The following is a 14,283-nucleotide window of genomic DNA, read 5'->3' as shown; positions in this document are numbered from 1 at the left end:
CGATTTGTGACACACTGTTCTTGTATTTTATGGTACATGAGAGTATAGCAAAATTAACATAAATTTTATATTTTTAAATTCATTTTTTATTTCAATTTTTTGAAAAAAATTATAAGCAATAGTAATAATATTTCACTAAGATATTTTTAAATTTTTAAAAATGGAATTTCCATTTATGGCACTTTGAAATCTTTAACTTTTAGTAAAACAGCATGTACCCTTCACTGCTATCCATAGTAAAGTTGTCTGTGAAACAGTTAGGTACATTTTGACATAGTAGATCATTCCTGAAGGCAAAGTAAAGTTCAGTAAGTTTTAGGTCTCATAATATATGCGAGTAAATAGTATTGCCGCAAACGGAGCCCAACATGGAAAAATGGGGTTTGTTTTTATTGATACTTTGTGAAATAGAACTTTGAAAATGTTTTAAAATAATAGTGAACTGTGTGTATCTTGGTGTTTTGCTTTTTCAGATCTGAACTTTAAAATCTGTAGCAGGTTACAGCAGTCTGAGTTCAATAAAATAATGACTTTTAGAGTAACCATTACAAAAGAATGACTTTACAGTAACTACTAAAAAAGAAAATCAGCATAACATTTCTGTATAAAATCAAATAGTAAGATGAAATCTCAACTTACTGTAGAATATTGGTCATTATATTCCATGTATGATGCCACTTTTGTTCAATATGTTGGAATAACATGCAAAATACTTGTATGCACCAACCACACAGGTGTAATTCAGACTAAATAATCGTACTCAGTCTGAAAATTCAAAGTTATCCATACATGCCACTATTTTGACAAATTTCTGAACAAGAAGACATTGGACATATTCAACCAAGGGGCTAACTATTGAAACTTTTAAAACTGTTTGAATATATATTATTGAACCCTTACACAGTACGAACTTTTTCTTTTTAAATGTAAAATGAGAGAAATTATTCTGTAACTTCTACCAGATGCTAAATGAACTATGAGAGTTAGAAGGTTTTGAGGTAATTGTTACGCATCATTTAAAATAGCCGAAACTGTCCATTCTTCCTAGTATAGGTAAATTAGCATCTTTCTACACTGTAATGTTAAGATCCCTTGTAGAGAAAAAGTTTATGATTTTAGTTGGCCTTAGTACAAGCCAGTATCTTTGACTGTGCTGAAAGCTAGATGTTTTTAAAAGGTGTCACTGTGGACGATCCTGTGAAACAACTGTCTAGTAGCTGATTTTTATCTTGTTCAGGTATTCTTCAATCTGAGACAACATGTTAAGGCATACAGCAGTTGCTTTGGATATTTCTTAAGAAAAGGTTTGCAAGAAAGACTGTTACCCTCATGAGTATTTCTGTATGTGGACTTCTGATCACATTACTTGCTAGGAATAGTCTACAGAAAAGGAGACATATCTGTATTTGTCTTTTATTAGCTGCAAAATTTGCAATTTTATATTAACATCTATATGCGGCTTTTTAACAGATTCTTGACCAAGTGAGATTACTGGAATATAACCTGGGCTACAAAGTCATCTAAAAATTGTTTAGGAACTTCCCTATTTCAAAGCTCCTTTTGCTTTGTAACTTGAACAAAATCACGAAAGGATCCAACAAGCATCAGAGCCAGGTAAGAATAAAAGACAGGAGAGTACAGCTGGGAGTAGAAAGGTGGGCAGAGTTGAGGGGAGATGACACTTTGGAAGAGCTGTGGCCTTTGATGATCTCACCCATCTCATGAAATTAACTGGCATAGGATATGCAAATTTTTCCAGAGAAACAAAGGAGCATGTTTAAGCATATGTTGTGTTTACTGACACACACAGCACTGCTTTTCCATTGTTTGTTCATTGTTTATTTGTGTATCAGTCCTTGACTAAAATATTAAATACTTTTGCATCAAAGACTTAGTCTTAACAGTTTTGAAATGTTGTTCATGTAATTTTTTTAAATGATGTAATTTTTTTAAATGCCTTTTGGATGAACTTAATTTCAAAAACAGCTTTGGTGTTATGCATAAACCGAATTCAATCTATCTTTCAGAAAGCTGTAAACAGTTAATTATATGTATAAGTCCATTCATTATTTAATATCGTTAGCTAACACAGGTTTTTTATCATTTGGACTGAAACTACAATGTTTGTAAATGAGAAGTGCTGATTTTTTTTCCCCCTTTTTTTGGTCATAGACAAGATAGTGTCTGTGTTTGCTGTGACAATAACAGAAGATTTTAACATCATAGATTTTAGTCTTAAAGAAGATGGTAAATGAAGGAATAGTCAGATTGTGCTTTGTGAACCAAGAGGAACTGCAGCCCACAGCCATGGCTGAGGTGCCCATGGGAAGCTGTGCCAGACGGGCTGGTGCATTACAAGCGCGGGGCTGCAGGACTGGCAGACTGTAGCTGCTGAGTGTGTTTGCCAGGAGCAGGGAGCAAGAGAAAACACAAACAGCAGTGGTGACCACAATCCTGTCAGGCAGCTGAGAGTCAGAGCTTCTTTGGAAAATGGTTGTCACTGGAAATACATAGTTTTCTGAACTTGGAAATTAGCTCATACTTAGTGAAACAGGATCTTGTGCATATTTCTGAAAATAAAGAGCTACCAGACCATCATCTTTCTAGTCAATAATCTGCTCCTGCTCCTGCAGCTGGATAAGTGCTGAGGGCTCTACATCTTTACTTGCCTGTCTTTACCATTATCAACAGCTCTAATAACTCTTGAGTGAGAGAAATACTCAGTGAAATCTGGATCTGCCATAGAGTGAGTACAAACGTTGCAATTCTAAACATAGGCTTCAATATTTAAATAAGCTATATGTGTTAATCTAAAAACTACTTTTCTCATGCTAAGATCTTTGAAGTCTTTCACACTTTGGACAGGAATGTTACTTCTACCACAGGGCAGAGAAAGTAGACACCGTTTTACTTGAAATTAATGAGAGCAGCCACACCTGAGTAGTTTACGTCCTGCCTACCTTGCTGTCCTAATTATATTCCTCTCTTCCTGCATTTGATCACAAACAGCCTGGCCTTTCCTAAACAAACAAGCAAAAAGAGTCTCCCCCTTACCAATAATGCCTTCTCCTTTTCTAACAATGTATGTAAGGTGATTCCCTGGGGTTTTTTGGTACTCATGCATGTGAAAGTCAGTACATGCGCTGACTTTTGGATCACAGGAGCTCTGCGGAAACTGCAAACTTATCAGCAAATATGCAAATAGAAAAGTGCTGGACTGCTGGATTTGGGATACAAAAGTCTTAAAAGGAACCCTCAAAGAATAAATGTATTATGACCACCTTTATATACTATTTCTCTAGTTTTACTGACACTATAGCTTATCCTGTTAAACTGTCTTGATTGTGTCATCTGGAAAATGTTTTTTACAGTATTCGGGAGCCATCAGTATAGCATTCTGTAGTATATTTCAACAAGACTCTTGCAGACAGGAAAACATTCACTTCCGTCTCCCTGTAGGTAGCCCTGAATTTTCTCATTGTAAATTCTACCAAGATTAAAACAAGAATGTTATTAGAAAAAATTAATATAGCAATATTTTTGCCATAGGTACTCTCAGAAAATTTTGTGGGAGATTCATCTAAATATCTACAGCACCACTTTTAAGCCTGACATTCTTCTGGGATCGGAAAAGCTTCCAAACCTCTCATTTCCAGCATGTTAATCCATCACTGATTATATGACACACGCAAAATTGAGGGACAAATCTCTAAGCCATATTTTGGCAACCTCGTTAATGTAATTCTGCCTTTCCTCTTTATGCTGCCTCTCCCTTTTGTTTGCAAATGTGGTAATGAGTGAAATCTTCTTCGTATGAATGTACAATGACTTTGTATAGTTAAAGTGGTTTTGTTTTTCTATTCTTCATTGTTTTCTTGATAAATCTGCACTTTGATCTTGAAGCTGCCTTACCCCTGGCACAGCTCTCATGCTGGTGGTGCCTGTGGATTCTTTGTGAATGAAGACTAAAAAGTAGAGTCTCCAAGCACATGAGAATATGAGAGCTGAGATTGAGATGATGTCTAGAAATTTGCTGGTTTGTTTTCAGAAAAACACGCAGTCTCTGGGGAAACTCAAATGGTGATTCACATAGGTCACACAATGTCTTAGCAGAGCTACTGTGAAAACATTTTTTAAATATATAACTCCATCTTTAAGATCTTAACTATATTGAGGCAAGGGCTAAATCCAGTATTGAGCCAGCTGGACACTGATCACATCCAGTGATGCTGTGAATCAAGGTGAGCAGCTTGTCAAGAATAACATGTCAAATTGTCTTTTTCTTTGCTAAAGCAGACATCAAGCATGCCAATATGTACTCAGTGGAAGCCAGAGGTGCTGTCTCTCAAAGAAGCTAGATGATGCCAGTTAGTTAATTGGTGGTATCTTGCCTCTAAGTGAGGCTCTAAGTGTAGAGCCCGGTTGGAGTTGGGAGCAGGGAGCAGATGACTGAACACACTGAGATGCCAGCCCTGTGCCAGCCTGCCAACATGGTCTTCAGAATTAACCATAGCACATCTTTTTGCACCAGCACTAGGGGATGCTGATTTTTCCTTTGTAGAATTTTCTCAGGCCTACTCTGAAGAAATTTCGTATAGAACTTAAATGCAAGTTAACTGAAAGGGTGAAACTGGATTGAAACTGTTATCCCATTATTTGGCATCAGTATGGTATCTTCAATCAAAATTTAAAAATGGAACAATCAAAACAACTTGAGAAAAGCATTGCATTTCCTCAGATCTGTTGCAAATTAAAGTTCTAATTAAATTATAACTGTGAAAAGAGACATTTCAAATGATTAAAATTTCTTTTGTCACAGATGGTTTATGTGAAATTGTACGCCTATAGTATGCACCTTCTCTGCAGCCTCCTCAGCGGCAGGGAGCTGGTGACTGAAAAGGCTGGGAGAGCTGTTGTCCTTGAGCACTGAATTACCAGGGTACCCCTTGGATACACTTCAATAGCTGTCAGTGATTTGAGGTACGCCATAGTGAGAAAACAAACTGAAAAGGCAGTAAGCAAAAACCAGACATTCTTAAACTAGATTCCCCTGCACAGGATTTTTTTCAACTCGAAAAGTATTTTCATCAGCTGTCATGTATTTAGAGATGCCTAATTTTGGAGGAGAATGGCAGCTGAACCCCCGCAAAGATCTTTTTATTCAGAGCATATGCACTAGAATAATAAATATGGCATGTACTGCTGGCATGATACAGCCTTGCTGCTTCTTATTTTTCATTCTGTATTTGTGTTTACAAAGGTTGATATGTTGACGCAGTGGGAATCCTATGTTTGTGCCTTAGCCATATATACTTCTGTGTGATACAGGCAGCCACATTGGGAGCTCCCTGGTACACTGCCAAAAAACTCAGTCTTGCGATAAAAAGCAGTATTTTCTTCATGGGCAAGAGGTAATTCTGTCTCTGCACATGTTCAGTTAGGGCCCAGCGTGACAAGCAGTTCAGAAAACACACTTTGTATTTGCATGGTTATTTTGTAATTCCATGTGGACAGTGGAGTCAAAACGTTCACAGGGATTTGTTTACCCGCTCACTTGCCACTGTGACTAGTGTGCCTGCAATTTTCACATGCTCAAAAATCCATATTTGAATGTGCCTATTGAGAAGTTTGGTTTCTGGCTATCGGGCAGCTCATATCAGGCTGCATGCAGCTACAAGGTCCTGCATGTGGCAAACTGTGAGCGCGGATTCAGAGGTTGTAAGGGCGGATTCATTGTGCCTAGGCTGATGTACAAGGAGAACAAAGGCAAGGGGTCTTTTTAAAAGAAGAACAAGAAATTTGTTTGTCTATGGGTTTGTATATGGGTGACAAATGCAGAAGAGCCTCAGCAGTCTGATGCGGATGTCTTGCAGGGATAGCCTGGCAATGGAGGGAGACCAAAGCATCTGTCAGAATCCAGATAGCGCCAGGTTCCCAGTGAGGGCTGGGACTTTTGTGTCCTTTAAGCACAGAAAAGAGACAGACTCTCTTCTGTCTGAGGCTTTCTTTCTGCCTGAGGCCGCAGAATAAGGGTAGGTTTTACCAAACAAATCAGCTGGGGAATTGGCCCTGCTCTCAGAGTTGCATGGAATGCACTCTGTTTCTTTTCCTTTTCTTCTGAGTCTGGAGATTGGGAAGGAAGCAGCGTTGAAAGGAATACAGGGATGGGAAACGGCCACAAAATCTTTATAGCTGGAAATCTGCCAGGAGCTTGAGGCCTTACAGGGGGGATTTGGGGGAAGATAAAGTAACTTCCAATGGTTTACTGGAATTTTAAGAGGATGGTTTTCCAAACCACAGTATCATGATAGAAGGAATTTCAATCATGCTTAGGATTTTGGTGATAAAAGGGAAAAAAAAGGGAATGTAAAGTTCTTATAACAACCAATAATATTTATGGTGTCATGACTTTGTGTATTTTATTTACTATAAATTAGCCCTGTGCTGCTTTGAACTGTTAGGATTTATCTAGGAACTAGACACTCATATAAGTTTCCCACTGAACCCTGTGAACTTGAGTCAGTTTGAGCGAAATGTTTTAGGAGGTGCTTGCAGAGAAGCTCTGCTGGCAGGACAGAAAGCATGGTAGACTCTGCAAGGAGCGCACCAGTGAGTAGCCAGGTACAAGTAGGAGTTGCAGCTGTCTGAGCTGGCAAAGCCACAGCCAGAAAGGACATATACCCTTTGTGTGCCCTAAAATACTCATATTCTGCTGCTGCACGAGTAATTGTCTGCAGTGGAACTCATCAGGTCAGCAAGGAATGTGAGGAAAGAGTGACAGCAAAAGAGGAGAACAGTCTCACCACCTGCCCAGTAGCATAAATGACATAATTCAGATCTGATGTAAACTGATCCTGTCTGTACATCTTCCATACAGGGTTCTACATCTCCATATAGTCATACTGACTAAAGAGCTGGGAAGATCTGTCTGGCATTTGTACTGTCCGAGGACCTAAGACCATGTGGCTGTACTGCTGGGGTTCAAAATTATTCCATTTTCTGGATTCCATGATGTTAAACGAATAAATAGAATAATGAACACCCCCGTGCTGTTTTGGGCAGTGACATATTTCAAATATAGTTTACTAATGGCTATGTAAAAGACTCAACAGAGTTGGAGGCAAATAGAGGCTAATAATTTTTCTGAATTCTCTGGAATGTTGGTGCCTTTTTTTGTGCTATGACCAACATATTTTTCTAAAGCATTTTTGATACTGACTTCTATTTTTAGTAGTAAAGGTAATTTAATTTTCTTTTGTTTGGCTCCTCCTATGCAATCACAGTGACATTTACATGACTGTGGTGGTGACTCTAGCAAATGAATATGAACCATGCTCATCTTGTTAAGCAGTTACAGTTCAGTGTCATGATTCTTTCTCTTTTCACAAAGCCATGACTTTTGGACAGCTGCAGAGCATTTTTTGGTTCCATTGACAGGTTTGCACAGCATCTGCACCTGCATTAGCCTCCAGGGCTGACTGTAAAATGCTTATATATGGCAATCAAGAAGACAAGGCGTGCAAAAGCCTCAATAATAAACTCTGCTGTCCTTTCTAGACAGTGAATCTTTGATCATTTTATCTTGATTTTCTCAACAGCTCTTTTTCTCTGAGTTTGTTGTTTTGTTTTTTTTCTTGGCTCTTCTCTTGGCAGAAAATCTGCTTCTCTCTGGCCACTGGTTATAGCCTTATTTTTTTTATTCTTGTCTTTAACTTTTGTAGGGCAGCCAGATACATGGGGATGGGTGTTATATAACAAATACAATAAATAAATAAAGCCTGATTTGCAATGTTCTTGCTGTCCACAGTGAAAGCTGTGGCCATGGAGAAAGGAGTTCATTACACAAAAATGCCCTGCTTGATCCTGTTGGGGCAAATGGCTAAAAAATAGGAGGGGTAGTTTGAACACAAAGTTTGAAAGCTGAAAACTGAAATTAACAAAACGTCAGCTGGTTTAGGGACAATGACTAGATGACTTAAGTGTTTTTGTTAAAAAATGAAATAGAAGCATAAAATGTCCCATTAAGCTAAAAGAGTCACTGGATTTAAATTTAAATTCTTAATCCTTCCAAATTTTAAATGGTTGAAACTTAGGTTGCTGCTGGCACTGGCTGCCGAGAAGCAATGCCAGAGTCCCAGTGTACTGCAGAAAGTTGGTTATGCAGAGCCAAAAGACTGATCAAGGATTCACGCACTGCAAGCAGTCACTGAGTTTATTTGAAACACTAGGATGGATTTTATAGCATTAAGAACTTTAAAAGGGCTTGAAAGAGGAGGTCAGCAGGGTCTGTTTTTGCAGTAGGCTGTAGAGCTTGAGAAGAGGCCTTCGCTAGTGTTGCCAGACTTTCCAGATGCTTATAAAGACTGAAGACTATTTCTTCCCTTTCACCTCTACAATAACTCTCTTGCCCTTTCCCCTACCTTTTTCCATTTTGCCCTTTCATTAGACCCTCTTCCTTTCTTCCCATGCCACTACTCCTCCTGGCTAGCTTCTCATTACATCTGTCCCTTTGAACCATTTCTTTCTATTGCATTCTGCAGTCACTGGGATCAAGTACCATTTGTATTATTTTTCCCTTTAGTGTTTAGGGGGTAAGTTGCTGTCTTGAATGGAGAATGTCTCCTAAGCTGGGCAGTAAAATATAAGAGACGCATAACTGTTTTGTTTGCAATTTCAATAAGAAAGCCCTGATGATACATCTAAGCATACAATCAAAACAGAACCTCCATTTTCACTGACCTTGTAACTCCAGTGTCAGTGTGTGTGTATCTTTCACCTCTGATGGGAGTAACATGTTTTCACAGCTATGCTAGTGTGCCATTGTGGAAGGCCAAACACGTAAACAAGATGACTTTTAGACTGTAGCCAGTAGGTCAAGGGAGCTTGTTTTTCCCCTCTACTCAGAACTAGTGATACCTCAGTTAGACTACTGCATCAGGTCCTCGGCTCCCCAGTACAAGAAAGACATTGACATGCTGGAGTGACTTCAGCAGAGAGCTATGAAGCTGGTCATGGGGTTGGACCATATGACAGATGAGGAGAGACCTTGGATTGTTCTGCCTTTAAAAGAGAAGACACAAGTGAGCAGATCACACTGCTGTCTTTAATTATTTCAGATGTGGGAAGGTGTAGAGAAGGTGGATGCAGATGCTTATCACAGGTGCACAGTGGAAGGACAAGAGGGCAATGGACGCAAGTTGGAACAAGGAAAATTCTGACTTCATATGATTTTTTTATTTTTTATTTTTTGCCACAAAGGCGATAGACTTTGGAAAAGAGGACCTGAGAGATTGTGGACTCTCTGTCAGTGGAAATATTAAAAATCTGACTGGATAAGCCCCTGAGCAGCAACGCCCTCAATCACACGAATCTGTCATTCTGTCGACATACTACTGACTTCTCGCAGTGTCATTGTGTTGGGGGCATTACCCTGAAAGACATAGGATGTAATTTGGGCAGCAGCATACTACAGATAAAAAACATAAACCAGCTCAGAAGAGTAACAGGGATCAAAACTGTCTGGATACTAACTAACTTAGTTACCTTTTGCTGAAGCGAATGTAATGTTATTTAAACTTGGCCTGAGATGTGCAGCACCATAAAACAGACTCAAAGTCTCCTTCCATTTGTAAGTCAGTCTAAAGAGAACAATATTGTCTCAACATTGCTAACAAAGACCTGGAGATGGAATGTGCTCCTCATGGACACCGGGACCCAGTGACCCTGAAGGAGAACTGCACGATACGAGGAGTACTATGCCGCTCCCTGATACCCGGCACTGGAAGGAACAACTACGATAAGGCCACATAGCAGCTGTCCAGAAGATGGATCACAACCGTTGTCGTAACAACGGAACAGAACATGCGTGATAACCTGGCTCGAGAAGGCAGAGACTGACAACAATCCACGGGCCAGAGGAGGAGCAAGGTGTGCTGCTTGGCATAAAAGATGACTCCTGAGCAACCGAATTTGGGAGATCTTCCCCACCAAGGATCACAACGATCGGAAGGACAGGCAGGATGGTGCTTGGACCTGGGACCATAGGGACGCCTTGGACCCGTGGCGGTAGCTATAATCCTCTTTCCTTTTCTTTTGATTTTATCTTTTCTTCACTTTCTGTCTTTCTATCTATCACACGCCACTTTATGGGCAAACAATAAAATTGTGCTGTTTGATTGAAACATAACACCTTGGCGTGATCGCCTTGATTTTTTTTGCGCTTCGAGATTATAGTAAATGAACCATCACGAGTCCACTGAGTGGACCGTGACACCATTCTCTTGCTTTTGAATTCCAACAGGGCAGGCTGAGGCATCATGGTGTAGCCCACAGGGGATGTATTTGTGCTGGAAGTTAATTTCTCACACTGCCACACAGTCCTTTTGGGAAATATGAAGAGTGACATGCAAGGAATACACAAAGCAAAGCCTTCATTACTAACACAGGGAGAAAAAATACTCAGCTCTTGCAGGGCACTGGTGGTTTGCTTCTTGCATTCCAGATGTTTGTTTCTCCATTAATATAACTGTATCTCAGTCACTGTAACAGTATCTATTGACAGTGATGGTGTTCTTAAACCAATGTAAGCAAGTGATGAAGGAAAAAAGTGAGCCAGTTTGCTTCTGAAATAGCAAAAAAAATTATTTAATAGCAGAGATACAATATAGCCAGTGAAACCTGCCTTTAGTTATCACCCCAGCTGCATAGATTTAAATTGACTTAGAAAGGTTTTTCTCAAGGAAAGCTTGTAGAAGATTAAACTGAAGTACAAGGTGAGAATTGGAGTGGGTAGTTACAGAAGTTTCTCTCTATTTACTTCTAAAGAATATTAGTGGAGCACCATGTGTTCAAGAAAATGTCTCTGGTACTGGTTGTGATGCCATCATGAATGACATTAGAAATTATTTTATACATTTCTGTTTCTTTCTAAAAGGAAATGCTGTTCTGCACCTTTATATGTTTATTGTCATAGTGCAACAGAGACTGCTTAAATTTTCCTCTATAAATGATGCAAAAGTTTTCATCACTGTTACACTAAGTCCATATATTTGGATATATATAAGAATACAGTCTTTTAAGTGCTAGCTAGGAATGCCTCCCTCAAATTTGGATTTCCATTTTTGCATAGAGCCTAATGTAAATTGCTACATGAGTATCACAACATCTGTATTAATCGATAGAGCAGGGCCATGGTACAAGTTGCAGCACTGATCTGTAGCTTTCCATTCTGCTTAAATGAAACATGCTGCCAGGTGTTTTGGCTATGGACCAGCTAACGCTTTTTCACATGTGGTTGGGCATGGGTCAGATTGCGAAACTTGCTAGGAACTGTTATACTGCCCTGTTTTAGGAGGGATGGACTTAGTCATGTAGATGAGAGCTGTGCTGTGGCATTATATGGCCTTTATGCCATATTTTTCCCTTCTTACTCTTCCCCAGGTTTCATGCAGTCTTTCAGAGCTTTTTCTATTGTAAACTCTGGAAAAATAAAATCAGGGTAAAATTTTAGGATGAATGAAAAACTGCTCTGGTCAAAGCAGTGAGTCCATGGAGACAGTGGTTACACATCAGCCTTTACTGGGTCTGCCACTATGCAGCACACCAGATTCTCTCTTCTGTTGGAAGTTTAAGAAATATTTTTTGCAGAGCCTTGGATGAAGATGTGTACTGGCTACTTACCTCCTACAGAATTTGCTGTGGACTTCTGCTAGCTTTCTGTTCACTGAAAGTTCTGTACAGGTATGAAATCTGTGCTCTCCCATTTTTCATGAGTTATATGAAACTGTGCAGCTAGTTGTTGTTTAATAAAATTCACATTTAACAGGTTACCTGTTCAGTTTCAAGCTGTAAATAACAATTTTGGCCAAGCACCTGTGTAAGATTTCCTCCCCTTAAGGTAGGTCTGTGACTAAGCCTGGGACTTGAAAAGCTCAGGGGAAATTACCACTTTCATCTCGCTCCTACTAGAACATGGGCTGAGTGTTTCTTTAGGGGAGATATGCACATAATTTCTTAGTCTGAATGACCAAAGGTCTGGAAAGGCTTTTTTGGTTACTATCTCATAATTTAAGCACAGATTCTCTGTATGACAGCTGCCTGAGAGTCTCACATTTCACAACTGGTATTCACCATGTAGGTTGAACACCCTGAAAATTCCATGGTTTGCTCAAAAAACACACCCTGCTCACGGTGCAGCCTTAGGGTATTCTAGTTTTGGTATAATCCTTTAAGACGTACTTGGAACAAGTATAAGGCAGTAACACTGGGTGAGTACATAGGGAAGTCACTGTGTGCTTGCTCTGTTCTTTGATGTTTGCTCTGTTCTTACACTTTTCCCTAAGGATCTTCTTTTTGGCCATTACTGGAAACAAAATACTGCACTAGAGAGGTCTTAGTCTGGCCCAGTACAGCCATTGGTATATTCTAACGATGAATTAGAATTAGAGGAGGGGGTAGTTTTTAGCTGTCTTGTCAAAGACAAAAGAAACAGTGTAATATGTGAAATATCTATATATCATTTTGTGTGTCTGTTTCCTTACCCTTTTTGAGATTTGGGAAAACATCCGTTCAGTGTTTAATATTCACAAAGACTTCACCTCTTGCTTCAGGCTTCTTCCTTAGATTATAGTGTTTTCTTTGTTATTTGTACATATTTCCTTTCACTGTCAACTGATAAGGCAGTCTAAAGATTTTCTCTCTTTTTTTTTTCTTTATTTTTTTTTTTTTAGGTGGCATGTCCTTTTTGTTCTCAAACTCTTAGATCTCAGTTTTTAAAACTACTATGAATATCTTGCTTCATTGCTCTTTTCTTCCATGTTAGAGACATCTGTCAGATCATAATTATTAAATGCTAACAACTTTGATTGTTTGGTAATTTCTTTCAGCATGTTAAGTGGCTGGGTCCTCTTCAGCCATTTGTGTATAAAGGTTTGGAGTAGTACATGTAATTCATAAATGTCAGAATTAGTCTTTAGCAGACAGAATTAGAATTCTGTTCTGTCTTCACATTTTATCATGGAACAACTTAGGAGAATTCTGATCTTGTGAATAGAAGAGGCTAGGAAGCTAGTCATGCCCGCCACAGGAATAAATTAGTGCTAAGATATCCTAATTCAGTGGTCTAGAAAGAATTCAAATCGCTGGGGCAAATATGGAGAAGATAGGAATGAGATAATTTACACCTACTTCTGTGCTGCACAAACCCTCAGGTCAAATATTTCTCTTAATTCAGAATTTCCAGCTCAGGACAAATACTAGCATCATTCTCTGTACTGCAGAACACACTTCTGTCTCTCTCTCTCTGTGTCTCTCTCTCTCTCTCTGTCTTTCTTTCTTTCTTATGACAGAGACAGGGTTGTCTTGCTTTGGGTTCCAGGTGGCCTCAGGTGAGAGCAGGATAGCTGACAGTGCATCTGAAATGCAGACTATGTCAATTTATGGACAGGTTAAAAGTTTTGGCTTAAAACGTTTGATACTGCAGATATTGCTTGTCACTAACATAAGTTTTTAAGTTCTGCACAAATTACACTTTGAGTACCTGAATTCTACTTTGATGGGGACTAAGAATGGAAAAGGTGTAAGTATGTTTTGCTAGATTTGATTTAAAGAATCAGTCACCAATATTCGAGTGAGCGGAGGTGATCTTTATTTGGCAGCGCCGGGTGCATGGGGGATCGCTCCACCAAAGCCATGGACACCGAGAGCACCTTTCAGCCCCCTCTTTATACAAGTCACTCATGTCTATTCATTAACTATTAACATATCTCGCACCTGGACAATTAGCACATTCCCATTCAAGGACCTAGTATATCTTCAGCGTTAACAACATTAACATATCTCGTGCCTGGACAACTAGCACACTCCCTATGTCACCCATTCAAGGATTTAGTGCATCCTCAAGTCAACAACAAGGGTCTCCTCAGACAAACATGAGCACACCGTTCTTTAAATAAATCATATATGGCCCATTATTCATTCCCCGCTTTTTTAACAACTATTGTAAATTCTTTTACAACTATAAAAAATTACTATGCCCTATGATTATTCTTTGACAGCACCAAACAAAACATTGAAGTAATACATATATTGGTATTTCTAAAACTATTACAATGAGTATTATAACAAAAGCATGCTTTAAGCATTCCAGATTAGGTAACCACTAAGTTAATTTGTTCCATATAGCCTTAAAATTCCATGATAAATCATCTTTAGTAATTTCATGTAAAATCTGAAACCTTTTCCATATCTTATGGATATCTGTTTCAATTTTATTACTTGGGTCTA

Source organism: Falco cherrug, chromosome Z (assembly GCF_023634085.1).
Source record: "Falco cherrug isolate bFalChe1 chromosome Z, bFalChe1.pri, whole genome shotgun sequence".
Taxonomy (NCBI): Eukaryota; Metazoa; Chordata; class Aves; order Falconiformes; family Falconidae; genus Falco; species Falco cherrug.
This window is presented reverse-complemented; position numbering follows the sequence as displayed.